General features: G+C 42.7%; 1 protein-coding gene across 4 annotated transcripts in view; it reads left to right on the top strand.

The window, feature by feature from the left end:
- DTNA (dystrobrevin alpha) overlaps positions 1 to 26,653 on the top strand; it is a 183,566-nt gene that overhangs the window by 34,159 nt on the left and 122,754 nt on the right. The window contains exon 1 of one of the 4 annotated variants that reach the window (XM_018080451.1): positions 13,037 to 13,055. The exons of the other annotated variants lie outside the window; for them this stretch is intronic. The gene's annotated coding sequence lies outside the window, so the exon portion shown is untranslated. Of the gene's footprint in view, positions 1 to 13,036; positions 13,056 to 26,653 lie in introns of those variants that run through there. 4 annotated transcript variants of the gene reach the window in all.

Raw genomic sequence — 26,653 nt, 5'->3', positions numbered from 1 at the left:
ATGTAGAAGTTACTCTTGACTTTCCATAATGGAGGATAAAAGTTGTATTGTGTGTCAGCTTTCTAACTTATTTACTTAAAAAGCCTCCATTGTAAAGCACTCTGACTTCAGCTTCTTCTGACACTTAGAGGAGCTTTGAGATTAAATAGGGTTTGGCTAGCATGCATCAATGTATTACTCTGGTTTTATATTTTTATATATATATACACATATGGCCAACAAAAGTGCAGAAAAATGTATTTGGGAGAAACAGCAAGCAAATTATATTTGACTTTGCATTGTTTTCCAGCTTGTTTATTTTTTAGTTTTTAATTCAGTGCTTGATTTTAAGCCTCAAGTTTCTGTTAGGGCTTTGTTTTCTTTTCACATTTCTCACTGTGTTCCTAGCACTTGAATCATTGAGCCAAACAATCAAACAGAAAAAGACTGAGAGCAGGATTTTCAATGTGGAAATAATTTACCATGGGACCTATCTTCAAACTTCTTGTCCCTTTTTAAAGTAGAAGGTTATTCTTCAGGACATCAGAATGATACAGCATCTCAAATTGCAAAGAACGAGTAGTGGAAGTTGCTGGGCCTGTTGTATGTCATGTAGATGGGATGTGTAAGTTTAGCTTTGAAAGGAGCATTTGTGCCTGAAAACAAGAGGTTTTGTTGCCTTAACCAATGGCATAGCTAGGAATGGAAGTCTGAATGGTCTCCATGCTATGGTGGACAGGCAGTGACTAAACCTTTTTAAGTGTGGCCACCATACATGTTCAGATTTGGGAAGGCTTAGGGGCTTGTTGTGTGGGCCATGTCTAAAATGTTTGCCCCAACCAAGATTGTAACAGAAATTTGGTGCAAATTAACCTCCTGAGATACTCCTAAAAGCCCAGTTGTCCGTGCAATGGAAACATGCTTTTTTTTCTGACAGTGAGAAAATTCAGTCTTTTAGTGCCTGAAATTAGCTTGCAAACCACACAGTTTATAATTCATTCAACTTTATATTAAAAGCTGAGACTAGGTTTTGGTGCATTATTTTCAAGCTAAATGTCAATCCTCTGTCCAGGAGAAGCCTGCTTCTTACAGGCTTCGCTTTTTCTGCATGGATGGCAAGAACGGTTTTCAGAATTACTTTCCAGGGAACTGTGAGCTTTTACTGGCAGTGCATGATTTTAGCTAATGGATTTATTAGCTTATGCTATTTTTTTCCTGTTTGTGTGAGTGGGATCACACAGCAGAGACCCACCCAGCATGCAGCCCTTAATAACAGGGAAGGGAGATTTTTCTATCAAAGGACAAATGAGAAATTGTTCCTTATGAGAAAGGTAATTTCAGGCTATCCAAGGCAGACCTGGTAGGATTTTCACCAGCTAGTGCCTAAAAAATGCAAATTGCTTTTAAAAATGAATATTGCTTGAGTGTTTGCTTCTGAAGCCAAGGGAGCCATGCATTAGCTGCTCTCTTAGCAGAGTATCAAACTGGACCATAGAAGGAGAAGAGGAAAATACCATGGAAAATAGGGCTGTAGGCTGAGCCAGATTTTTTCCTTTTTTTGTGCATAAAAACATCTTGTTACAGCCATATCCTTTAAGCCCTGTGGAGTCAAGATGCATTGCCAAGAAAGGCTTTTGCATCTCTAATCGCATGCTGCCTCCTCCACCAGCCTGTATTTTTCTAAAAATAATCCTGATTTCATACCTTAGCTGATGGACCTCCTAGCAGCCACAATAGGTGCAGCATCCCTGGAAAACACACAGTAGTATCTGAAAGCATTGGATCCACTCTGTGAGAGAGGTTGTACACAGCTTTTGAAGAGACATCCTTTGTATTTTGAGCTGTGGTAAAATGTAGTAAGCTTAACCCAAGCCCTTTCTGCTTCCCCAGAACAAACAAGTTGCTGCTGAGTACCAGGTATCTTATTCAGCAGAGGGACAAGAATTCCTATTTTTCCTTTAAAACACAGAAGACAAGAAGTCACTTGGCGGGGGGGGGGGAAAGAAAGCATTTGTTTTTCTATCCATGGGGAAATTTGTCAGGCAGCACAGCCTGAAACGTCAGCTCGGGGTGTGTGGCAGTTGCTAACAGTCAAGGGAGCGTCCCAAAACGGTGCCATATTCTCCAGCTGATAAGCAGGGAGAAAAGCTGCCTTGCACTGACAGCACAGCTTTTGAGGGCTGCGGGCCCATGTTACTGCACCGTCAATGGGAGATCCCTTCTCCTGCACACAATCCTCAGCCCTCCTCCTCGTGGCACCATCCTCACAGCTGTGCTAGCTCCTTTATCCATTTGGCTCCTGGGAAGCTTCTGCACCAGGTCTGCTGTTGGAGTAGCAGTGGCATACAACTGTGCACATTGTGGATGTAAGAACTTGCAAACAGCCCTAAGGTGTTGTACGTGTCTCCGTCAGGCTACCAGAGGTAGGGAAGATGCACTGATGGTCATTCAAAATATATTCGCAGCACAGAGATGAATGTGACTTGATAAGTTCCTGAGCCAGAGGTGAGGTCTCCACATTTAACATTAGAGCGTGGTCACAGGATGGTGTGAATGTCTCCAGCCTTCATGCCCTGAGCCAGGCTTGCCAGTCTCTGTTCTAAGTGGTGCTTTTCCTCTCCATCTTTTCTCCACAGCAAAATACAAAGGAACTGATGGAGTTTGATATGCTACATCCAGGACTACCTAGGCCTGACTGAGCAAAGTTGGACCTTAAAATTCACTATGGATATATCTGTATTCATAACATTTCCTAGACTACAACCGGATGGTACCAGAGCAGGTGGCTGTCATGCAAACATGGACATAGGAGGGAGCTCCAATGCCTGGAGAACCTACTCCCCCTCCTTCCTCACTGACTTTGGTGTCTGCAGAGCTGTTTCTCTCACATATTCTCGTTCCTTTCTCCCTCCGAAATTGTTGTGGGTGCTACCACCATTGCTGATGGGCTCAGCCTTGGCTGGGAGCGGGTCCATCTTGGAGCCAGCTGGCATTGACTCCGTTAGACACAGGGGAAGAGCTTCTAGCAGATTCTCACAGAAACCTCCCCTATAGCCCACCCTCTACCAAAAACTGTCCACACAAACACGATACGCTGCAACATGGAGACTTGTCCTCTGCCATTTTTAGTGATCAGGAAACAATTAAGAGAAAAGACTCAGACAATCTCTGTCACCTAGGAACATGTATGAGATCAAGAGTAAAAAGCAAAAAGCCACATCTGTAGTGTGCCAAGGAAGGCAAGCAACATCGATGGCATCCTTGTGCAGGTGTTGACCACCTTATCCCTGGCTGCTGTTTGACAGTACAGCACATCAGGCTTTTGCTCCCAGAGCCAGTTTCAGGGTACCTAACACCTAGCACCAGGGGAGAAGGTGGCAAAGAGCTGCTCAGAGCTGCTCAAAAAGCACTGACAGGATAACCTCCTGATCATGCTGTCAAGCCAACATAAGCAGTGTGTTGTATGCTGAGACAGATTTGACACCAGTGTGTGCTTGTGTGACAGTCTCGGCTGCAGGTCAGGCTTGTGCTGCTGAGTGACCTGTCAGTCACAAGCTGCTTCAGTGGTCATGGCATCCCAGCATCAGCTCAGGAGTGGAGGGAGATCTTTGAGCACTGTGTGTACACACAGCAGGAGGATCAAATGGGCTTCAGGGACAAAAATACAAGTGAAAGGCTTTCCCTTCATTTTGTCCTGGGTATTACAACCAGCACAGAAATTTGTGACCTTCATTTAAAGAATTTTTTTTCTCTGGTGTAAGAATCCTAATCTTCAGCATTATGCATAATTCAGCATGTCTCAGCATTGCCATCCTGATGGTACACAATTTTACAGTGTATCAGTGGTTTGTTTCTCACTCTCCATCCCACATTTACAGGGGGTTTTCTTTAAAAAGTTAATTGTCCAGTCTGTTAAGCGTAGATATTTTTATTCTGACTTACTTCATCTTTGGAAAATGCTCACTTTGGAAGTGAGCAGCCAGTTGGCTCAGTTGTGCTGGTCCAGAAACATTCAGTAGCAAAACTGGTAAAATCACCATGTTTATACTACTGTGAATAAGGAGCCTAGTCCACTTGTCTCTGGGTGTGCATTGGCGCAGTAGGTCCTGCAGCCAAATGCCCTTTGAGTTTTGGAGAAGAATCTTAATTTTGCTTTCACTCTGTGACCAGAGATTAGTGTAATTTTAAGGCCTTAATAGAAATAACATGTCTCTGAACAGTATTTTGAATTCTGGGGCTTGAGGCAAGGGGAAGCCTGGTCTGTAAAAACAGTGGTGAATACTATTTTGCTCTACATTTAAAGTACTTAGGTGTTCAGTAGCTAGTAAAAAATACAGCATCCACAAAGAAACAAATAAAACTATTGACAGTAAGCAGAGATTTTCCCCAGGGAGTTTGCAGCTGCTCAGTTTAGAAATTTAATCTGAAAGTCTCTGCTTGGTGAAATGGGCTTTCGATTCGTGTCTTACCATTTCATTCTTGAGGTGATTGGATTGGAAATTGTGATAAGATGCTGGAAATTACTACAAAATCCTGTACTGTTTAGAAGGGCTATGCAACAATGTCAGAGCTGTATTTATTGTTCTAGTAAATAAATTTTTCAAGCTGTCAAAATAAACAAGAAAGAGGTTTCTCATGCACCTCCCCCCCCTTGTATCTGTAACTAGTGGTCATAGCACATACCTGGGTGAATTCCTTGGGAAATCCTTGCCTTCCTCAGAAGATGATGCCTTTCATGTCACTTGGGAGAGGGTTAAGCACTATTAGGCAGAAGGATGAAAACTGGTGCAGTTGCTTTAGGGAAGTGGTGGGATGTTTAGACTTTTGGCTCACTTGATTTATTGCTCAATTATTAGACTGTGCCCTGACTCTGATGTGTGAGAGGCAGGGAGTGCTGCACATTTCTGCCTGATTTCTATTAACAGCCTCCTGAATAACAGCCTGTGTTAACAGCTGCTTTTTCCTTTTCATGTTCAGGGAAGAAATGTTTGAAAGCTTTTATACTGTCCAAGTGAGTTAGGGAGAGAAAGAAGGAGTCCTCCGTCTCCAGCTCAGCCTTTGTGTGCAGTCATTTATGTTTTCACAAAGCAGTGAAATCTCAGGCATGTTGCAATTGCTGTTTTCTTATCTCCTTATTTATGTGGCAGTTTAAATAAAGGTTAACAGGTATATAACTGATGAAATATTAAGGCCTGAGTGTTCAGGACATCTGGAGTATCACGTGACTGATGAGTGAAAATCGACTGATCAATGTCTCCCTCATGCTCTTCACAGCTAATCTTTATGTTGGTCCTGGTGGAGGGAATGATGTCTTTGGATAAGAAGAAAAGGTATTTTACACTGTGCAGCTACACTACAAGGAGATGTAGTGTATGTGTGTATTATGTGAGATAATTCAGTTGTCCTTCTGTGTGTTTGCATGGAGTGAGAAATGTAAAGTACTCAGGCTGCTTGGACCTGACACTGCCAATGTTGTTATAAGACACGAGGAACAATGAAGTTAAAATTCTGAGAAAATCTCCATTAAAACCTGAACTGACTTCAGGCTGGATTTCCCAAGCAGCTCCAGAAACTATTATTAGGTTCATGAGAGCATGAATTAATGATGGTTAGTAACAGTTATGATTCATAGGTGAGGCACATGTGCCTTGCAAGAAAGTTTCCTTTATAGCTGCTTACACCTTCCCCTCTCTGATTTCACCATCTATGTCCCTCTGCTATGTCCCCTCTGTCCTACTCTGATCCCATCTTTCATCATGTCTTTATCTGTTCCTCAGCCCTCTTCTTCCTTCCTCCTCCCCAGTGTCTTCTGGTGTCCCATGCCACCATCCTTCCCAGGAGCTCCTTTTACTCCCAACTACCACTGTGTGGTCTGGCTTGCTTGCTCTCCTCTCTGGTGTAAAAAACACTGACCCAGGCCTCAGAGGGACTGGTCTGGAGTCCTAACTGCTGGGTGCACATAAGCATCTTTCTACCTTTGAAAAAAATTCGATCTCAGACCTGAGAAACCCCTACAACAAAACTGTTATCAAACCCACGATATACAGATGGTGGGTGTTGCATTCGATAAATCAGCATTTTCTTCTTACATACTGCTGGGGAAGAGGAACCTCAGTCCATCCTGTTCCTACCAATTTGAAGCCAGGGCCAGCAGTAGATGCCCACAGCCCGGAGAGGGATCACAGGTCAGCAGGAGAGCACTTGAAGAGCAGTACAAAGGAATTTCAGCCACTCCAGCCAGTAAGTCATCTGCATCGAGGCCCAACTGAAATGCCTCTATGCAAACACATGTATCATGGGGAATAAAAAATGAGATGTGCGCACACCTGCAGGGCTAGGATTTTATTGGCATGATGGAGACATGGTGGGATGACTGGAGTGTTATGGAAGGATACAGTCTCTTTAGGAAGGACAAGCAGGGGAGAGAAGGAGGCACTGTCACCCTTTGTGTCAATGACCAGCTGGAGTGTGTGGAGCTCTGGGAGTGGATGAGCGGCTGACTGAGAGCGTATGGGTCAGGATTAAAGGGAGGGCAGGGACAGGTGACTTTATAGTGGGGGTCTGCTACAGGCTGCTCAACCAGAAAGAGATATGAGACCTCATATGAGGAGCAGCCTCATGTTCACAAGTCCTGGTCCTCATGAGACATTTCAACCACCAGGATATCTGTTGGAGGGACAACACAGGAGGGCATAAGTCATCCAGGAGGTTCCTGGAATGTATTGATGTTAAATTGCTTCTCCAAATGACAGAGGAGCCAACAAGGACATGTGGTGTGGTGGACCTTGTTCTCACCAACAAAGAGGGTCTGGTGGGGAAAGTGAAGTGCAAGGGCAGTCCTGGCTGCAGTGACCATGAAATGGTGGAGTTCAAGATCCTTAGGGTAGCAAGGAGGATGCACAGCAAGCTCACTACCCTGGACTTCAGGAGAGCAGATTTTCAGGGTTCTGCTTGGTAGAATTCCATGGGATGAAGCCCTGGAGGTAAGAGAAGCCCAAGAAAGCTGGTTGATATTCAAGGATCATCTCCAAGCTCAGGAACAATGCATCCCAAAAAAGAGGAAGTTGGGCAAAAATGGCAGGAGGCCTTAGTGGATGAACAAGGAGTTTCTAGACAAATTCAAATGCAAAAAGGAAGCCTACAGAGGACAGGTAGCCTGGAAGGAATGCAGATAAATTGTCTGAGCAGCCAGGGATCAGGTTGGGAAAGACCTGATAGAATTTACCAGGAACATCAAGGACAACAAGAAAAGCTTTTATAGTTATGTCTGTGATAAAAGGAAGACTAGATAAAATGCAGGCCCTCTCCAGAAGGAAACAAGACCTGGTTATCTGGGACATGGAGAAGGCTGAGGTACTCCGATACTTTTTGGCTCAATTTTTACCAGAGCTCCAGCCACACTGCCCAAGTCTGTAGAAGGTAAAAGCAGGGACTGGGAGAATGAAGAACCTCCCACTGTAGGAGAAGATCAGGTTTGAGACCATCAAAGGAACCTGAAGATGCAGAATTCCACATGACCTGATGACATTCATCCGTGAGTCCTGAGGGAACTGGCAGATGACATGGCTAAGCCACCATCCATCATATTTAAGAGGTCATATTTAAGAAGTCACTGACTGGAAAAGGGGAAGCATAACCCTCCTTTTTTAAAACAGGAAAAAAGGATGTATTTGATGGATGGACCACTCAGTGGAAAAGAATGTCCAAGTGGAGAGCAGTGACTTGTGACATTCAGGGGTCACTGTTGGGACTGGTGCTGTTTAACATCATGGGCTGTGGGATTGAGCGCACCATTAGCAGGTTTGCTGATGACACCAAGCTGTGTGGTGCAGTCGACTCACTGGAGGGAAGGGATGCCATCCAGACGAACCTTACCAGGCTTTAGAGTTGAACCTGTGTAAACCTAATGAAGTTCAACAAGTCCAAGTGCAAGGGTTCTGCACCTGGGTCAGGGCAATCCCAAGCACAAATGCAGGCTGGGTGGAGAACGGTTTGAGAGCAGCACAGAGGAGAAGGACTTGGAGCTGCTGGTAGATGAGAGACTGGACATGATCTGGTCATGTGCATTGCAGCCCAGAAAGCCAGTTATATCCTGGGCTGCCTCAAAAGCAGCATGGCCAGCAGGTCGAGTGAGATGATTCTACCTCTCTACTCCGCTCTTTTGAGACGCCACCTGGAATATTGCATTCAGTTCCAGGATTCCCAACACAGGAAGAACATAGACCTGTGGGAGCAAATCCAGAGGAGAGTCATGAAGATGATTAGAGGGCTGGAGCACATCTTTTATAAACACAGGCCAAGATAGTTCGTACTCTTCAGCCTTGAGAAGAGAAGGCTCCAGGGAGTCCTTGTTGCAACCTTTCCATATCTGAGGGAAGCCTACAAACTAGCTGGAGAGAGACTTTTTACAAGAGCTGGCAGTGAAAAGACAAGGGGCAATGGCTTTAACTTGACATTAGGTTGGATAAAAGGAAGAAAAAATTTACTATGGGGGTGTTGAGGCACTGGAACAGGTTGCCCAGAGAAGCTGTGAATGCCCCATCCCTGGAAGTGTTGAAGGCCAGGTTACATGGGGATTTAAACAATCTCGTGTAATGAAATGTGTCCCTGCCCATGGGAGGGGGATTGGAACTGGATGATCTTTAAGGTCCTTTCCAACCCATGGTTCTATATTGGAAAAAGTTCCAGACAACTTGGCTTTTCACATATTATTGTAAGAAGTGTTCTCATATTTTATGCGCAAGTTCCGAACTTTGTGAGCAATGCTTGCTGCAGTGTCTAAGCAGATAAGCTGATTTCAATTATCTTTCATTTGATTGTTTTCTAATAGAAAGCGGTGTCACTGTTTTCAGCAGTGTCGTTAAAAAAAAAAAAAAAAAAGGAAAGAACCCCCACCACACCATTTATTTAAGGTACCAGTACTGGCTTTAGCTGTAGCAAAAGTTAAGTGAAGTTAATCACTGCTGGGGAGAATGGAGGTCTAAACTGACCTCACAGGAGAATAAATCAGGAACTGAACAAAGATTTTGAAATGCCCTCAAGGGAAACAGAGGTTGCAGTAGTGAGCTCCAAATAGTGCCGGGAGTGGGCTGACTACACAAAGGAGAGAGCAGTCCTGATTGCTCTTCTCTTAGTTGATTCATTCTCCTTCCTGCCAACTGTGCTAAGCCATAAAAATGGACCAAACTGAAGAACTCCTAGGCAAGCTTCACATTTGGAAAATCAGAGCTACATGAGGTTTCTGATGCACTGTCTTTGAGGCATTTACTCTCTGCAGACAAGGTAGGGTACCCTAGGTGCCTAGCATATTCTCAGAAGCTAGTCCTTACTTTGCATCTCTGTGGTGAGAATCAGGATGCTGGCAAGTCCCAGGTACATCTTTCCACTCATTCCTCCAGCTCAAGAGAATTTGAGCCCAGGATCCCTCTGTTAGGCCCGCACAGATAAAGAATGGCACCAAACCGGAAAGTTCCCTCCACACTCAACTACAGTTTTACATATGTATTGCAAGTGACTTCTAATGTAAGTGTCCTTTTGCAATTTTTTTTGTAAAGCCAATTTCCTGCTGTAAACCAGAAGTCATATACCCAGTTATGAATGATGTTGCTTTTACTCTATTCTTTAAGGCTTTACAGCTTGCCTCTTGTCCCTTGCCGGAACAATTTTTAAAATAAAATGTTTTCAGTGTTATAAAAATATAAATTATAATTGGCTTTAATTTCAAAGCCACATTTCATTTTGAAGTATTTATGCAAAGTGTCTGGTGTGTTTTACTATTAAAATAATTTCCATATGGAGAGCAACCTCATTGCTACTGAACTGAAGAGAAACAACAGCTTTGGTGTCAGGTGGGACAAGTTTGGGAGCAGAATGTAAAAGTAGAGAAATCCACAGTTTCCCCTAAACATCAGTAGCTTTGATTCTTAACTAATTCATTGACTATCCTATTTTCAAGGAAAATGTGGACCCTGCTCACAGACAAATCCTTTAAAAACTGATTTTAGATTACAGTTTCTCTGAAAAGTTTGTCATAGTGAGGACCCGTCATAGACAAAGCAAATAGGGCTCATGGACTAATGCTACCGGAGGACAGTCAGGATGGATGTAGATTCACATTTCTTAAGCTGTGGAGTCAGAGCAACCTGGTGCCCTTTGTAGTTGTCCCTTCTCCTACAGTATAATGAAATATATTGCTCTGTGTGGTTTGCATTTTGGACATTGCTTGCCCCCCTCAGAAAGCTTTAATTTTAAAATACTGGAGTCTAGATACGTTTCACTGTGCATCTTTTTACCATAGCTGAATGACCTGTCACGCTCACGTTAGTTGTGGTTGTGGTTGCTCTATGATTTGCAGACATTTCAGCAGGGCTGCACTTTCTGTAGTGGCTGCTGCCCTGGCTGCCCTGGCCAGATATCCAGGACACCCAGGCTGCCCAGGAGACCCAGCGCTCAGATTTATGGGACATACAAACACTTCATTTGCATTCTTGCCCCCAAGTGCTGACTGGCTTGGTTCTAGTTAAATTAAAACTGGTTTAATCAGCTGCAGCTGTATTCAACGTGATTGCTTCACATACAAATTCCTAGCTATCTTCCCCCAGCATTTATCTGTAGATAGTTAATAATATCTGTAAAGATAGATAAGGATAATGTCGAGATTATCTATATTTACACAAGTGTTTCATTTGGAGGTCCACAGTGTAATTCATCAGTCATTTTTATGTGCTTGATTCCCAGAAGGGTAGTCACCTCCATTTCCTGGGCCAGAGTGTACTTAACTTTTCAGGTCATAGAGGGTTTTCTATTGCAGTGCTTGATGTGGAGAATCATCCCTGAAAATGAGCAGCAGTTAGCTCCATCCTTTCTGCTTGCAGGTCAAAATGCAACAAGATTCTTGTGTATCATGAAAGTCCTCTCCCCCTTATATAAACATCCAAGTTTTTTGTTCAAAATTGCTGAAGGAAGAACAAGCTGCAGTTCCACAGTGGGATGAGGGCAGACACTGCTTTTAAGTTGTTAAAAGCTGCCTAAGGAGAAACAGATCCCACAAAGCTCAGGATAAATACAGGATTTAGAGGGTCTTTTAGGGGCATTTTAGAGCTTCCATTGCAGGTAAATAGTAGCAGAGAGAAACCCTTTCTATCATACAACGTGTTTTGTTGATTTACATCTGTAAGAAAAGCAAGATTAGGGGTTCTTGCATGAGCATGGGGAGGATGCAATGCAGAAATGCCACTATGCCTTGTACATCTCTGTACTGGGAAAACAGGAGTCAAGGTGCTGGCTTCCATGGCACTAGTCTGGAGACTAGAAGCTGCTCTGTCTTCAGAAAGGGCTGGCTGTGGAAGGGCTTAGGTTAGCACATCCTCAATCTCCCTTCCACAGTCAGGGACTTTCAGTGTCTCTCACATTTGAATGCTGAATTTTAACTTGGTCAAGGGATCAGAGGAAAGGGCAAGGGGGGTTAACCAGTTATGTTTTGAACCCTATCTCCATAACTTAAGCAAGAAATTAATTTTTTCTTTTCAGGGAAAAGTATAGGCCTGAATATTGCTATATTATGTGACATTTCATAAATTGCCAAACACTGGGTGCTGCTGCTCTCAGCTTTCTGGAGACTCCCCTCCCCTTCAGAGCCATGCACATCAAAAAAGAGGATGGACACAGGAAAGGGTCTTCCAGGTGAGCCCGCAGCCTATGGATTGAAGAGACACATGTGAAACCACTTGCTCATTTTAGATTTCAGAATAGGGTTGTTACAGTAATTCTGAAGTCTGTTTCAGGCTTCATGTCTGAAGATTGCAACACACTGGTTGAACAAAGCTGGAACCCTATTCAACCATCTAAGTTGATGACAGGCATCCAACCTGCCTAATTTTAGCCAGGATGCACTTCCATTTCCTGCACAACATTTTCACTAAGTGAAGATAGGTGTGGATGTTATAAACGAGGTCCTAACTTGAACTTGGAGCTCTTTGGACATTGGCATGTGTAGTAATTAATTGTATGGCCAGATGAAGGCAGTGAGACATCCCATCGCAGTGCCCTCAGCTGGACACTGGACAGTGTTTCATGTACTGCACAATGGCAAAGTTGACTGAAACATGATTGTCAGTTTACAACAGTTTACAGTTTCAGATCACCTGAGTCATTCTGTCTTCTTCCATCTTTCCTTTTGTTCACTATATAACTATGTACCTGAGCGTACTCCCAACAGAAAAGTCAGGCTTACTTTGGTTAAAGTAATGTAAAAAACAGCATTGTGGTTTACCCACTGTTTATAATCACATTTTCCTTAAAGATTTCTTTAGAAAGGCTTTTACATGCATCACTCTGCTGTTCCTCGTATTTACCTTTCATGCTAATAACAGAAAAACGCAGTTATACTTACACATTATTGTAATTGTTGCTGATGATGCCCTATTTAGCTCACGTCACTTCTTTCTGAGTGGTAATATATTTCCCGAATCTGTCCATTTTTGATTTTGCTAAATTAAAAAGAAGACACATTAACATGCTATCAAAGAGATTTAGGGAGAGGGAAACCACTACATCCCAGTGCATGAATTAAAAAAAATGCAAATAGGCCCATAAATGCAAATCAAAAGTTATTTTTATTTAGAATAGTTGCATCTCTGTCAATGCAAGATTTATTGGTTTCTAGTCCTCTCTAGGCTTAGGAATGTGCTTAGCTGGACTCATTAAATTCAAAAGCAGAGTTTCTTCCACACAGCAGAGCAGTGGCACAGGAACCAGTTAACTTTTGTCACATCCTGTGAGCCTCACTTGTGTTCACACCACCAGCTTTGGCTTCTCCCTGCATGGAAGCACAGTGACCTCCAGCAGTGAATTTGTTCAGAGATTTTGGCTTTGTTAGATGTGATGCACGGCCTTTAAAGAGGGAGTTTACATCTGATTTGCCTGCTTGAAGTCAACCAGGTGATGGAGATGTACTCTGCAAAATAAAATGGATAAAGTGGCAGAAGAGTTGGGCTTGTACACATGCCTTACCTGTGCTTGGTTCATGCAGGTGGAGACTGCCTTGAGCCAGCACAAACAGCAACATGGCAGACCAGGTAAGGCAAGGTTCAATCTGTGTAAGTTCATGACTGGGGTTTGTATCCTCTCCACAATGCTGGAGCTCTTCTCTATGCACTGGGGGGGAAACATACAGGGAAACAGTTTGCTCAGCAAGAGCAGTGAGGAGATGGAAGTATCTCAGGCACGTTACCGATTCCTGCTGATCTTCCAAACTTATTTAGGCAAGTTGCTAAGAAGGACAAAAGATGGCTATTGGCAAAGCACTATAACTAAAAGCAGTTGGGGTAAAATAATAAAGCAGTATGTAAAATTGCAGCAATATCGTACTTTTTTCCTCACTTCAAAAATGTAGATGGGCCATGAAGCGTAATCAAATATTAAAGTAAGAGTTAAAAATAGTTTAACTTAATGCACTTCCCTTAATCTCTTGTCTGTGTTACTTTTGTTCTGTTACTACTTTCACTCTCCTCTACTTTTATATTAAAAAGCTGCACAGACAGAAGTACAAAGTGTTGTTCAAACCACAGATCAAACAAAAGAATATATTTATTTATAGAACTGTTTTATTTGAAGTCATGTTATATATTGCATAATAATAGCATATTTGAAAGTTGAAGAAGTGATTTAAAAAAAAAGTTCATTGTATCTTTTAAGGACTGTTCATGTAAATACTGAGGTTCTTTATAGTGAGAAGCCTTGTCAGACAAAATCCTGTGCAGATTTCTGTTGCTGGAGGGCAAAATAACTTTCATAGCATTTAGGGAAGCATGCTGTTACAGCCCCATAGCAGAATACACATGCTGCCTGGCAGCAGGGTAACACGGCAGCAAGCTTGGGAGGACATGTATAAAAGCAGATAGGTAGGAATTTATTCTTGTTGCCATGGTGTCTGGACAATGTTTACTTCACCTATCAGCTGAACCGCCTATCTGGTTCTTTCCCTGTCTTCTGGAAACCTGCAGCCCTGACCCGCAGCCAGGTTCAGCCTCAGATAGGCAGTCAGATCCCAGTAGCACCTGGGCAAAAGATGTATGGATATTTTTTTTTCTTTTAAATATGGTTTCTGGCATTTATGATGGAGGACAAAAGCTCCCCATGGTGAAGTGTGCATTATCTGTTCAGTGGTGTTCTAGGTAGCCTAAACCCCACCTAAGCACACCATCAGCTGGCAGCTGGGGCTTGCAGCCCCAGGTTAGCAGCAGGAGCCCCACAGAGATGGGTACCCCTCCCTTCTTTGTCCTGACAGCCTCGAGAGAGGGTAGTCCCACTGCTGCTTCTTCTGTCACCAGGGCCTGGGAGAGGTGATGGAGCTGCTCCACCTCGTAATTGGTGGGAAGAGAATTAGGGACAGATATGGGGTGGTCCTGTGGTCTCACCTTGCTGGTGGCCTCTTTGCCCCAGTCCCACTCTATCTGCCAGACTACAGAATTGCTCTCAAATAGAGATGCTTAGTTGTTCTAAAATTTGTGGCAGCTTAATGATTATCTCAAAAAGCGGATGAGCTCTGCACATCAGTTTCCCTTGTAGTATGTGCCAAGCTGTGAGTATAAAATGCCAGGTTCTGGTTATAAAAGCACTCTGTCAGATATATATATATGGATATATATATATCCCTTGATATTGTTAAACTTTGTGCAACAAAACAGACCAGACATGCATATCAATTTTAGCTTTTCAACTACTAATGTCATGGTGCTATCTTCAGTGACTTTGGTTTTATCATGATGCTATAACTACCAGTGAACTACCGTAGTTGAAAGGTTGTTGGCATATCCTTTATAATTTTGAAAATAAAATATCCTTCTCTCCCTCTGGCTGAGTGGTTAAATCACACTACAGTGGCCCTACTTGATAATTTTCTCATGAAAGACTCAAATCCTAGGGTTAATTAAAGCATGGAATAAGTATCTGGGGAAGCATACATAAATGCTAACAGGATTCCTACCACATATCTATAGAGACAAACATCACCACGTATAGTTTATGCTAAGCTGAGGAAAGGAAATCCTTAGATCTCTTATATTTTGTGACAAATGTAGCCAAAAAACCTTCTCAAATGATAACAAAACCATGCAAATTTTATAACCGCAGTAGGTAAATATATCCCTAATAATCGACAGTATGTAAATATATCCCTAATAATCACAGGAATTAAACATTCTGGAAGATAGTACAAAGCTTTGTATTTGCAGGAATCTTAATACCCATTCCTATCAGAGGAACCTGGATCTAGGGTCAGAAAGCAAGGAAGAATGCTGTGTCTGACTGAAACTACTGAGGAAACTGTAGCAAACAGAGTTATCTGTTTGCATAATCTGGCCAGTACTGCAGGGCAGAATATTATGGGGAAAAACTGCATGATCCATAATGATAGGGGATTAGAAATACTGTTCAGCTTCTTGTCTAACAGCCCTGGTTCTGAGAACATCCACTGTCACACACCATGCACCCCTGGCACCGACACTGTCTCAGAGGGAAGGATGCCACTTCTTGACTTCTGCCCTCCTACTTGGCTGGCCTCCACTTTGCCCATGAGGTTTGTTTTTCTGTACTGGGTTGACCTTCTTTAGTTTATGCTGTTTAGCTGAGGTAAAAGCAAATAAATGGAAAAAATGACCTAGAGCTTTTGGCGGAAGGCCTCATTGCTGTTCTCTCAGCATCTCTTTGAACCACTCCGGCATAAGGGGATTGTGCAGAGGGTCCCTCCAGCCCCTGGATTGCCTGGATTTTAGGTCTGCAATCCTGTACATGATTTTGTTCATTTTAAAAGAGGTTAGGTTTGTCTACTTAGAGCAGAACCTTAGGAGATGTACTGATACCATCTGTTTTAAGCATCCAACTTGGATGCAATTCAGAGGACAGCGTCAGGAGCAGCAATTCCCAGTAACCTCATTGTAGAGAGGCAGGTGTCTCTACACAGGCAATTCAGGTCATTCATGTTAGATGCTTAAAATAGAGTATATGCAAACTCAGACAGACTGCTGTCTTCACCTAGTCCGTTGCTTATGTCTCTTTATGTCTAAAAGGTGGTTTATCATTGAGCTGCTGAAAGAAGCCTTACACTCTTTTAAAATTGCCTGTCCGATGTGAAAAATGAGATCATGACTGCATGCCCTTTACAACATGTGTACCCCCAGCACATGCACACACTTCATGCCTAAGTTGCTTGTGGGGTGGGACTGAGGAACTGATGAGTGGGCAGTGGAGGGGAATGAGAGAGCAGGAGGGTGCTGGGCAGAACTGGCAGCAGCCCCATTGCTTTTGGGTAGGTGGCAAGAGACTGAGTTGGGCTGATTTAACATAGATGGTTTTTGAGGTAGTTTGAACTTTTGCCTTTGTAGAATCTGTTAAAATATGAATGAAGAAATGTGTTTCAAATAAAATTGTCTCTGCAAGAGTGTAGAAGTGACCATAGCGATAGGGAACCTAATTGCTAATTTATCTGAGGATTTTTTTTAAATATGTCCTTCTGAGAACCATTAGGAAAAAGCCATTTCATCCAACTGCTCCCTGGCCCCTTGTGTTTGCATGTTTGCACCGTTGCTTTAGAAGTGCTTGAGCTGTCACTCTGCTGTAGAGTTGTAGTCCAGTCTTCAAACATTTGTTCTCCCCAGTGTTACGGTGCTGCTTCATATGGCATCACTGGCCTTGTACTCAGTGCCATAGTAACCATCATCTGGAAGGGCAGCAGGACAAGGCAAGGAACACGTCAAGCATGAGAGAGAGAGAGAGAGAGAAAGAAAATGCAAAGCCAGACCTGACAAAGTCTTGACATGGATGGAAAATATTTGACAATGCTTTGTGGTGGCCGGTGAGTTCTCCTTAGGAAGAAGAAATAAAGAAACAATTCAGAATAGTGATCAACAATTCTTAGTGGCTCACTAGTAGTTAACAAGGGGATTGCACAGACCAGTACTGTGTTGGAAAGAATGCTTGTAGCAGCATGGGGAAGACGGGTCAAACCTTTCAGTTTCTAGGCTATTTACAGCCAGTGTGTTCACCTTGCGAGAGAGGTAGGAATGATAAAAAATAAATAGGAAATTAGATACATCCTCCTTGCTTACTTACTTTCTTCCTCTTTCTCTTCCCTTCCCTGTACATCTGGATATTCCCAGTTGCTCAGCAAGCCTGTAGGAGCCAGCTGAGAAGCCAGCAGACTTCTTGCAGGCATCCAAGGAGATACGTACAAGCAGGGTAACTGTACTTGCTCTCTGCCAAGTTGTGGTTCCTCATCTAGCTTGGTATAAGAGCATACCTGGGTGGCACACCTGTCTTCCCAGACACCCTGTGGGTCCATTGCTGGGAGGTGACAAGCGAGGCTGAGCTTGGTCTTAAAAGAGTTTTTGTTCATTCTGACCTATTTTTGTTAAAGTGCTTTATTTTGCATTCAGAGTTTAACCACAACCAGAGACACACACTGAGCAAGAAGTCCCACTCATAAAATAGTCAAAATAATTTTTCAGGACGCTGTGGATTCTTGCACCATAGGGCTTGAGTGGTTTTTTGGCTTCCAGTGGCATGCACTGCCAGTTACCAGATACTTGGATCCTCAGGGAGGAGGGAATAAGGAGAAAGAGGAGCTGTAATGACTTCAGTTGTTACAACTGTTTCTTGGCTATACGAGATAAGGGCACGGTTTTGTAACACAGACTGCCTGCCTGCCTTAGTGCAAGGTCTGCCCCGTGCCAAACCGTGGCGGCTCTCTCCTGTCTCTGCACGCCGCCTCCCTGGCAATGCTGGAACAAAATATTTGCGGTGTCGTGAAGCGGCTCAGCTGTGGAGATAATTCTGTGTTGTATTTCCACCGCTCTGGCCTGAAGCGTTATTAATTTGAGAAGGGCATCCGAGTCAGGTTGAGCCCAGACGGGCTTGTTAGCACTGGTGCAGCCACAGCCATGCCCTCTGGCTGTCTCTGCCCTCCTGCGCAGGGGCTTGCATGGGGCTCGCAGGCTCTACAAAGCCATGCTGGATCCATGCTCTTGGGGCTTGCAGAACCCGGATCTCTGAGGAGCACCTGGTGGTGAAGTCCAAGAGGCTATGTGAAGACTTGCCTGGGTCCAGCATGGAAGGCTGGGAGCCAAAGCTGGCACAGAATCTCGTTGACCCCCCTCAGGAGCCAGCTGGGTGACCCTGCCCTGTGCCCAGAAACTGCTAAGACAGGCTGGCTCAGCCGGGATGTGGCTTGGATTGATGGGACTTAATAGTCCTGGCTCCCTGTGAAAGCAATTAAATGAGGCAAAAAGAGTGAGTGCCTGCCTCTATATAAAGGAAAGCCTAAAACTCTGATCATCTGTGGCTCGAAAATGTGACAGCAAACAGACTCAAGCACAGGTGTTTGCTTTGAATATCTTGCAATCTCCTGGGGTCTGCAGCCCAACCTTCAGCCATTTGGGCAGCACTAGGGAGGCCTTTTCCACTGTTGCTCCAAGCAGCTGACCAGCACCATGGCAGGGGTGCTGTGAAGGCAAAGTGAAAGAAGTCATGCTGTCTGTCAGACAAGTGGGGGTGGCAAGATGTGATTTCCTGTGCCAGCTCCTGCTTGGCTTTGGAAGTACCGGAGCAGTGCCACTACTCCATCCCAGTGCTCACACTGCGCTTTAAAGAGAGAGTCAAGTCTCAGCAGCTGCTGCAGGCTGAATTCTTCCAGAGGGAGTCAGTACTCATAGCAAAATAACATTTTTCTGCGTAGCTTGAGTATTGTGTGAGAGGATCAGTTATCCTACAGAAGTAGGAAGAGAACCCTTTCGAAGTCTCGGTAGCATTTCTGATGAGAAAATATTTTGATGGGAAAATGGCCATTGTCTTACAAGTGCAAATGTGCTTGGTGCCATCTGTGTCAGGCAGCCCCTGGCCAACAGGTGTTTAAAGAAAGGCAGAGTAACCTTACTTTGAGTACATTTGACATTGGCTCATTCTCCTTTTTCATTTCCCAGGTAGTGTATTAACTGACTGTGTTCCAGAACAGTAAGCACGCAATGGTGCTTCAAGCTATGCCCGACCCTTTCTGTACAAAAGTAACTGCCACCTGGAAGCTGGTTTCCACCTTCCTTAGCAGCACATACCAGGCACCTACCTGTATTAAAAAAACTTGAAGAGTTCAAAGCCGTCCCCCATTACTGACAGGCACAATTTCTAAAACTGTCTGGATTTTCCTGCTCGTCTCCCGAAGTTCGCTACAAATCCATAGGAGTGAAAGGAGAACTGGGTTTGGGGGGAACACAGCAGGAGAGATAAAGACTGTGAAAGCGTGAAATCATGAGTGACACAGGAGGCTGCTTTTGGCCTTGGGACATCAGAGCAGACATGAATTATTGAAATTATGGCTCTGTTGATCTGTGTGTTGTCAGCCCTTCTATAAACAGTAAGCAGGTGTCATTATGACAGCAAGTTCTGTTGAGTGGGAAAGCCCTCTGGTCAGAGAGTGGGAGAGACTTCTGCTGGGGCTCCAGCCTGCAGCTTCAGCTGCCTAACCTGGATCATTTATTGGTTCAGACTGAGGGATATTGCTCTTCAATAGCCTGTGTTCGTTTCTCTTATGACAGGTGACATCATTTAATAGTTCATTAGACTCCCTCAATAGGTTTTCTTTTTTACTTGTGTACTCTGTGCACAATTAGAGTGAAGTCACTGATAGTAAACAAGACAGTAATATTAATAGACTTGCACAGAAAGTTTGCTTGCCTTCCAGCTTTTGGGTTTTTTTGCAATTGTTTGTGTTTAAAGTACTTATCACAGAGTTTGCAAATGACAGTGTAGCAACTGAAACTCAATCACATTATACAACTTAAGGATGTGCTTTGTGGCCTATCTGTTTTCCTGATAGTCAGTATTTGGGGAAGAAAATTCACTGTGTATTAACAATTGACAGAATAGGCATTGACTAACTGTAGAAATTGTTCTGAGGGGAATCCTCTTGCACCCTGTTTTGTCCCTGTATCCAGGATGCCAGACAGAATTTTAAAAGTTAATAAATAAGTATCTATTTCAAGGCAAAGTAAGATGACTCTTCCAGGAGATTGCTTTTTTGGTTTCCATCTTCAGAGGTCTCTTAGAACAGCTGCAGCTTTGAACATCTACAAAACTGGAGATCTGTGAACTCCAAAGCCAGCTTTTGCTGACCAATGCAGTAAGATGCAGATTCCACAAACAGCTTTGGCAGATCCTGTATGAAAATAGGGTAAAAATATTATGAATTAACTTGAGTAGAGTTTGACTCTTCTTATAAGGCAGTAAGAGAGAATGAAATAGCAATTAGGGGTTTAGTTTGATTTTTATTTTGGACTCTCTAACATGGTGGGTTGAGGCCTGTGATAGTAGTAACTGCTTTTTCTGCATCTTCCATTACATTCAGACAAATGGAGAACCAAATAGAAAAGTTGACCTTTTGATTATGTAGTTGCCGGACTACATTCTTGCTTAAGACACTCCTGGAGCAATAGTATCTTTCACACCTTGAACAGACTTTGAAATGAGAAGCAGTTACTCCAACTCAAATGCCTGTCACATTGGAGAAGGCAGGTTCTTGGGAAAAACCTCACTAGGACCACTTCAGAAAAGCCTGGCACAGTTTGCGTGGCAGTATCAGGTTGCTGCCGGTTTAGTCCCTGCTCTTGAAGAAGCTTCCTACAGGTGAAAGGCTGGGCTACACATTGCCTGTTCTGTCCTTTTCTGTGCTGAAACTGCTGGAGGAAGAATATGGCCCTGCTTTGTGGGAAGAATTTGTTATCAAAGATGCAGTTACAAGACTGGGACTTTAGAAGTGGTAATTCATATATTCTAGTACACTTCCCAAGGCAAACTTCAGTATTACTAAGATGTCTCAGCAGTGCAAGAATTCATTTGAAGCTGTAAAGCATCAATATTTAACTCAAAAGGTTTTTCTATGCTTAGTCCTCATGCTTAATCCAGTAGGGCAGCATTAATAATAATTATTTAGCATTTTCCAGATAAATGCAATTCTGTTCCACAATCAAACAACTTTGTAAAAGTTTTTTTTCCAGACCACAAGGGTGACAGTGCATGACTGGTTTGTTTTTGAAGGTGTAAATCTGGTGTTTGTCACCTGTACTGGCTCTGCAGCTGTACCATTGCATTTCTGACTGCTGAACGTGATTATTTGATTGCAATTCCTATGCAGATAGGAACCTAAGTTTTGAAACTAGTGAATGGCAGCTGATAATGATCACCTGTTTAAGGGGTTGACTCACTTTTTTCTTAAAAATAAATAAAGTTGTCCCCCAAAGCAAACCCTATAGTTTAATTGTGTATTTCTTTTTAGACTTTGCCATAACTTAGCTCTGACAGGTGGTATGAGTCTATCTGGGTTAGATTTGCTGCACAAGAAAACAACCCTGACTTTTACCGGGTGGGTGGACGGGAAAAAAACCCAACTTTTTGTCAGTCTTTTGTGTTGCAGCAGCTGGATTCATTGCTGCTATAGCAACACACCACATGATGAGGTGTATTAGATTGCTCTGTGCAGAGCACGAGGGGGAAAAGGAACACAGCTCCTTGCTGAAGGTAGAGGTTGCACTGGAGTTTCTGCTGGAGAGCTGGGGAAGGTCAAATGCTTCAGTTCCCAGCACATGTTGTGCACAGCGGAAGGTAGGGGCGTGTGGCGGTGTTAAACTGCAGAACCAGGTAAGGTACAGCTGCATCAATTAACCTGAGACCTTACCCTCCTCGGTGGGGCAGCACAGCTTCCCAGAGAGTTTTCTTTTAATTTTTTCCAAGTGTTTTTTTTTTTTTTAAAGTTACTTTACTAATGTGATAATGTGAATACACTGACAATGGTTCAAACTGTTAGAGAGACTCTTACTGTAGAGAGACGAATCTTACAGATTAGGAGGTAATTGCCCTCAAATCAATGCAAAATGTGTATGTAGTTTTTGTGATTGTTTCAGCTTCACTCCAAGATGTTGAACAAGTTATGGTTTTATTACTATCTGCACAGTGGTTCAGAACATCTCTGTTGTCAGTCCGAATCCAGGGCATTATCTACTTAGTGATTTTTATTACCAATACCTTTTAACGATCTGCTCTCTGGCATTTATTAACATTTCTTCCTGTCTCCCTCCCAGTCTGCTGCATCAGGGTGCCTGAGTCTTCTTGGAAATGAATTTTCATGTCATTTACTCCTTCAGATTTTATGCTGCCTCCTTAAGTCTAGAAGTGTTGTTAATGCAGTTAACCAAACTTCAGTGTGCCTGTAAAGACATGAAAGTGGAAACAGTGCCACAGGGTATTGTGTTTTTACCCTGTTAGCCATTTATCCATATACAGGTAAATATAAGTAATTAATGTCAGCATCGAACTTATATGTTTATTCAGACTCATATCAAACTCAAAAAAACTATTATACACCTTTTTTTTTTTGCTTTTACACATCACTAGGTTAAATGTAACAGGCATTCAAGTAGCATCCATTAGGTGAAGGAAGACAACAATACTTTAGAAAGGGAAAAACTGAGGGACCAAAATGGTAGTGGAGAAGGTGGAGAGCCTGTCTGAAATTCAAGTTAAATGGTTCAGGTTTTTTTCCTGCTTCCCATGAGGTGTTTCCAACATTTTGAATGCTTTCTGTTATCTGCAGCTTAGAACATATTTCTTCCTTACCACTGGCCTCTGTTTATTTCACCAAATAGTTGCTTTTCTCTCCTGATAGTAAAGGAGGTGGTCAAGAGCCTCAGACTTCTGCTCCATAGATAATTTTGCTTACAGAGCAGTGGGGCACTGTAGGGACTGTGTGGTCAGAGCTCAGATTTAAATGAGGCTCCCCTGGCTGTAATGAGGTGACTTCAGCGGAGTTGAAGAAAGAAGCAGCCACTCTGCCCATCAGCTTACAGGAGAGAGTTTGTGAAATAAAGAAACATAAATGTGAAGCCCATTAATGATCCCAGAATGAGACAGGTTTGCAAGAAGCTGAGTAGGGATTCTTGAAAATGAGGATTGGGAAAGGGTGGAAATCTTTGAAGGGGAAGATTAGCTGTACAAGGGAAAACTCAAGCAAAGTAGGACAGTGATTTAGCTCTGATTCCACCACTTCAAGCAGAGCAAGGAAGTCCAGATCAAATTATTTAAGCAATCAAAGAAGCTTAATCTATCTAGATTTAGGGACCTTGTTCAATTGGGTGAATGAGGAACCTAAGTCAAACACTCAAGAGCTTTTTTCACTAATACAGCACATTGTTTGTGGCCCAAAGCATAAGGCACTGGGGATGCAAGTGATTCATAGCATAGTGTCACTAACACATTCCCTAACTGGCTGTCACAGAGATGCATTAGGGGTGAATTTGTCCAGGGAATAAAAAAATTAAGGAACCTAGAAAAAAGAAAACAGAGCACCCTCTAAGTACTTCCTTCTCTATTTGTCTTTGAAATCACATCTGTGATAGTTTATCACAAGGAAGGGAGAAAAGTAAGTGAGTCTTAGTTAAGGGCTTCATTATTAAACAAAACCAGCAAAATAATATCAAAAAGAGCGTCCAGCTAATCATCTTTGCTAGACTAGCAAAAAGGTAAGAGGTTATGGAAATATGGCTATGGAAAATCATGTACTTGGTGAAGCCTGATGAACAGAAGGAATATGACCACTGTCAATAAAAGGTAGTTTCCTTCACCAAATAGCATTCCATTGCATGTTTTTTCTAGGATCATATTAAACTCTGCAAATGTTAATAAAGATGATAATCCTGGTCATGATTTGGTGAAGAATAGTGTATTTTCAATGAAGAATAGTGTATTCACATTTTATTCATTTGTAAGATCTATGAGTATATATGAACTTTCCCCCGTGGATTTTTGTTCCACTTTCTTTCTATTGTCTCATTAATCCCATTGAATCCTTTATAAAACATTCAAAACAAGGGATGGTGTCTTATATGTCTATAGACTGCATGATGTAATAATACTGGCTGCTAACTAAAACCTCTGAAAGGTGCAGTAAAACAAACATATGGATGCCTCTTGTACATGAACCATCTGAGAAAGTCATGGAAGACTGCTAAAATGCATTACCATGCCATCAGAATAATTTCACTGCACGATTTTGCAATTCAGATTTTATTCAGCATTAAAACTGTAGCTCATTAATAATGACAACAAATTTGCAAGAGAGATCTCATCTGCCCACTCCTACAGATTAAAATCACACAATTTATTGATATGATAATCTTTTTGCTAGATTTGGATTTGTGGAAAACAGAAACAGGATTTGTGGAGCAGAAATACCAAACTGACTCCACTGGAAAGAAAAATTTAATCCTTTGAACTGACATGACTGTGTGCCAACCTCTGAGAAGAATGAAATTTGGATTCTTGATTAGTAGGAGTCAAAACAGACAGAAAATTGTAAGGCTATGTGATATGATGTGTATGTGCCTTGTATGCAAATAGTAATGCAGGCAAAATTCCAATATGGAACAACTTGCACTGACTAATTGATGTAGGAATATGTGCAGCAGTAGGAGCAGGCCAGTCCTTCACTCAGCCATCAGATGGCTGAGATATTTTTCTAGGGATAAATATGTACAAGGATGATTACAGTAGCAGATGCTAACTCTAGGAGCTTGGGCTCCACATCCAAATATTCATCTGGCTCGATCAAAATGGGCAAAAGCATTTCCAAAGGGGAAGGCTAACATCTCCAGGGCCAAATCTCAGATCGAGAGTGGGCATTGGCAGCAGTCCAGAGTGTCTTCTTCACATGCAGGAACTGTGCTCTTGGGAACAGTTATTTCCAAAATGTCCAGCCACTTAAAGCATTCAGTGTGGAAAATTAAGGAAAACCCTTCTCTTAGGAAGAAAGCTTGCAATGAAATCATCCCAGGAGAAGTCGATTCAGTTCTTCATGGAGCACAAGAGCTTGTGGCATCAGGATATTTACCTCGGATGTCCATAGGGTGAGCTTCGGTACTCATGTCAGGTTTAAGAGTCTGCTGAAACAGGTCAAACACGTGCAACAACTTGTGGAACATGAGGCTCTGGTCCAGGACTGCTGTGGTCACTGAGCAAGGAAAGGACGCTTGTTTATTAATGCCTCAAGGAGAGATGTAAAGCTGTCACTTGGCCGCATGGGCCTGTGGTCATGCTTCCTATTATTCTTCCTCTGAGGAACTTGCCTTCAATATTTTCAAGTCGCAAGTGCTCACAGATCATGAGTCTGTGCTACAGAGCAGTCATGAGATGCTAGAGCTCCCCTGCTTTCTGGCTTGTTGCATGTTCTTTTCTGCAGCCATGAACCATGGAGAACTTCTTTGTTCTTTTGCAGAGAAAAAGAGTCTGTTCAGCCTCCTGTTTCCAGCAGTACAGTCTCTTAAGGAAAAAATGCCAAGTACTGTGACACCCTGAGAAGAGATTCTCTTTTCCCGATGGACCAGTAGAGATACAGCCAAAAGAAAAGCTCTTTGAAGTGGGCAAGGTGGGCATATAGTGCAGAGACCCTAAAACATAGAGATGGATTTGGAAATATGTGCAGATGATTACTTTCAGTGAGGAGTTAACTTCCTGTGAAAGAAGAAGAAAATAAGCTTCTTTAACCAAAAGTTCAGGTGGCTCTTAGAGATGTTAGGTCTTTGAGTGGAAAGGGAGCACAGCTTCTTTTGACAGATTTGTCTCCAAATAAACGTGTACTGAGATAGTGTCTGGATCTGAACATCAAAGACTAAAGCTCCTATCCATATGCTGAACTAAGGAAAAGCTCTTCTCTGATTCTTCCACCTCCTCCATCAACTTAAGGCTATGCTAATTAATTAATTTATGACAGTACACCTCCCTGCCTGCCTATCTGTCCCATGTAGCCTAACCCTCATATATTTGCTTTTGTGTGTACACATACACACAGATGCACACATAGACACACTTGAAGTAACTTGTGTATGTCACTAGACACAAATTATTGAAATACTTTGGTTTTCATGATTTCCAGAAAGAAAAATGACTGAAGAAAAGATGAAATGTCATGAACTCTTTTATTAAAGATAAGTGACCTAAGAAGTGCTTTTGCATCAGGTCAAGGAGAGTAAAACAAGCACCAACTGCAAGTCTCCTCTTCCTTCTGCTGTCCAGGTAGTCTGTGAATGGTGTCAAATTGTGCAGTTTTTCTGAGATGCTGAAGTAGTTCTGGCTGCCTCTGAGGCTGACCATCCCAACCTCACTGAGAGCTGCAGCCAAGCACTGGACTAAAAGCAGCTGGATTTGCAGGGCTGAGAGGCACTGTGCCACCCGCCCACCTACTAACTGTAATTAAAAATGTTACTTTTCACACATTTATGTCACGAGGTGAGGACTAAAAGCCTGCTAGCTGTCTTTAGTTAGGGGTATTTTTGTGTGGAGTGCTTCTTAGAATGAAAAGAGGCAGATTAGACTTTCAAGCACCCTTTGACAACTGCAGTGAAGCTGAGGGTGCACTGAGGAATGCTAATACTGGAAAACTAGGAACATCTTGACTGTTAATTCTGCTGAAGTTAGCAGAACAAAGCAAAAAAAAGGGTTGGGGTTTTTTTTCCCCTTTTCGTAACCCCTAGGCTTCATAAATGCATCACCCTTATTTATTGTCAATTTGTTAGAAAAATCACTGCTGGCATCTCACCTAAGGATTTATTATCATTCCAGTCAGGCTATATTTCACTTATAT

Source organism: Manacus vitellinus, unplaced genomic scaffold (genome assembly GCF_001715985.3).
Source record: "Manacus vitellinus isolate BGI_N305 unplaced genomic scaffold, ASM171598v3 scaffold_1_pilon, whole genome shotgun sequence".
Classification (NCBI taxonomy): domain Eukaryota; kingdom Metazoa; phylum Chordata; class Aves; order Passeriformes; family Pipridae; genus Manacus; species Manacus vitellinus.
Note: the sequence above shows the minus strand (reverse complement) of the source record. Positions and strands in the feature narration are given on the sequence as shown.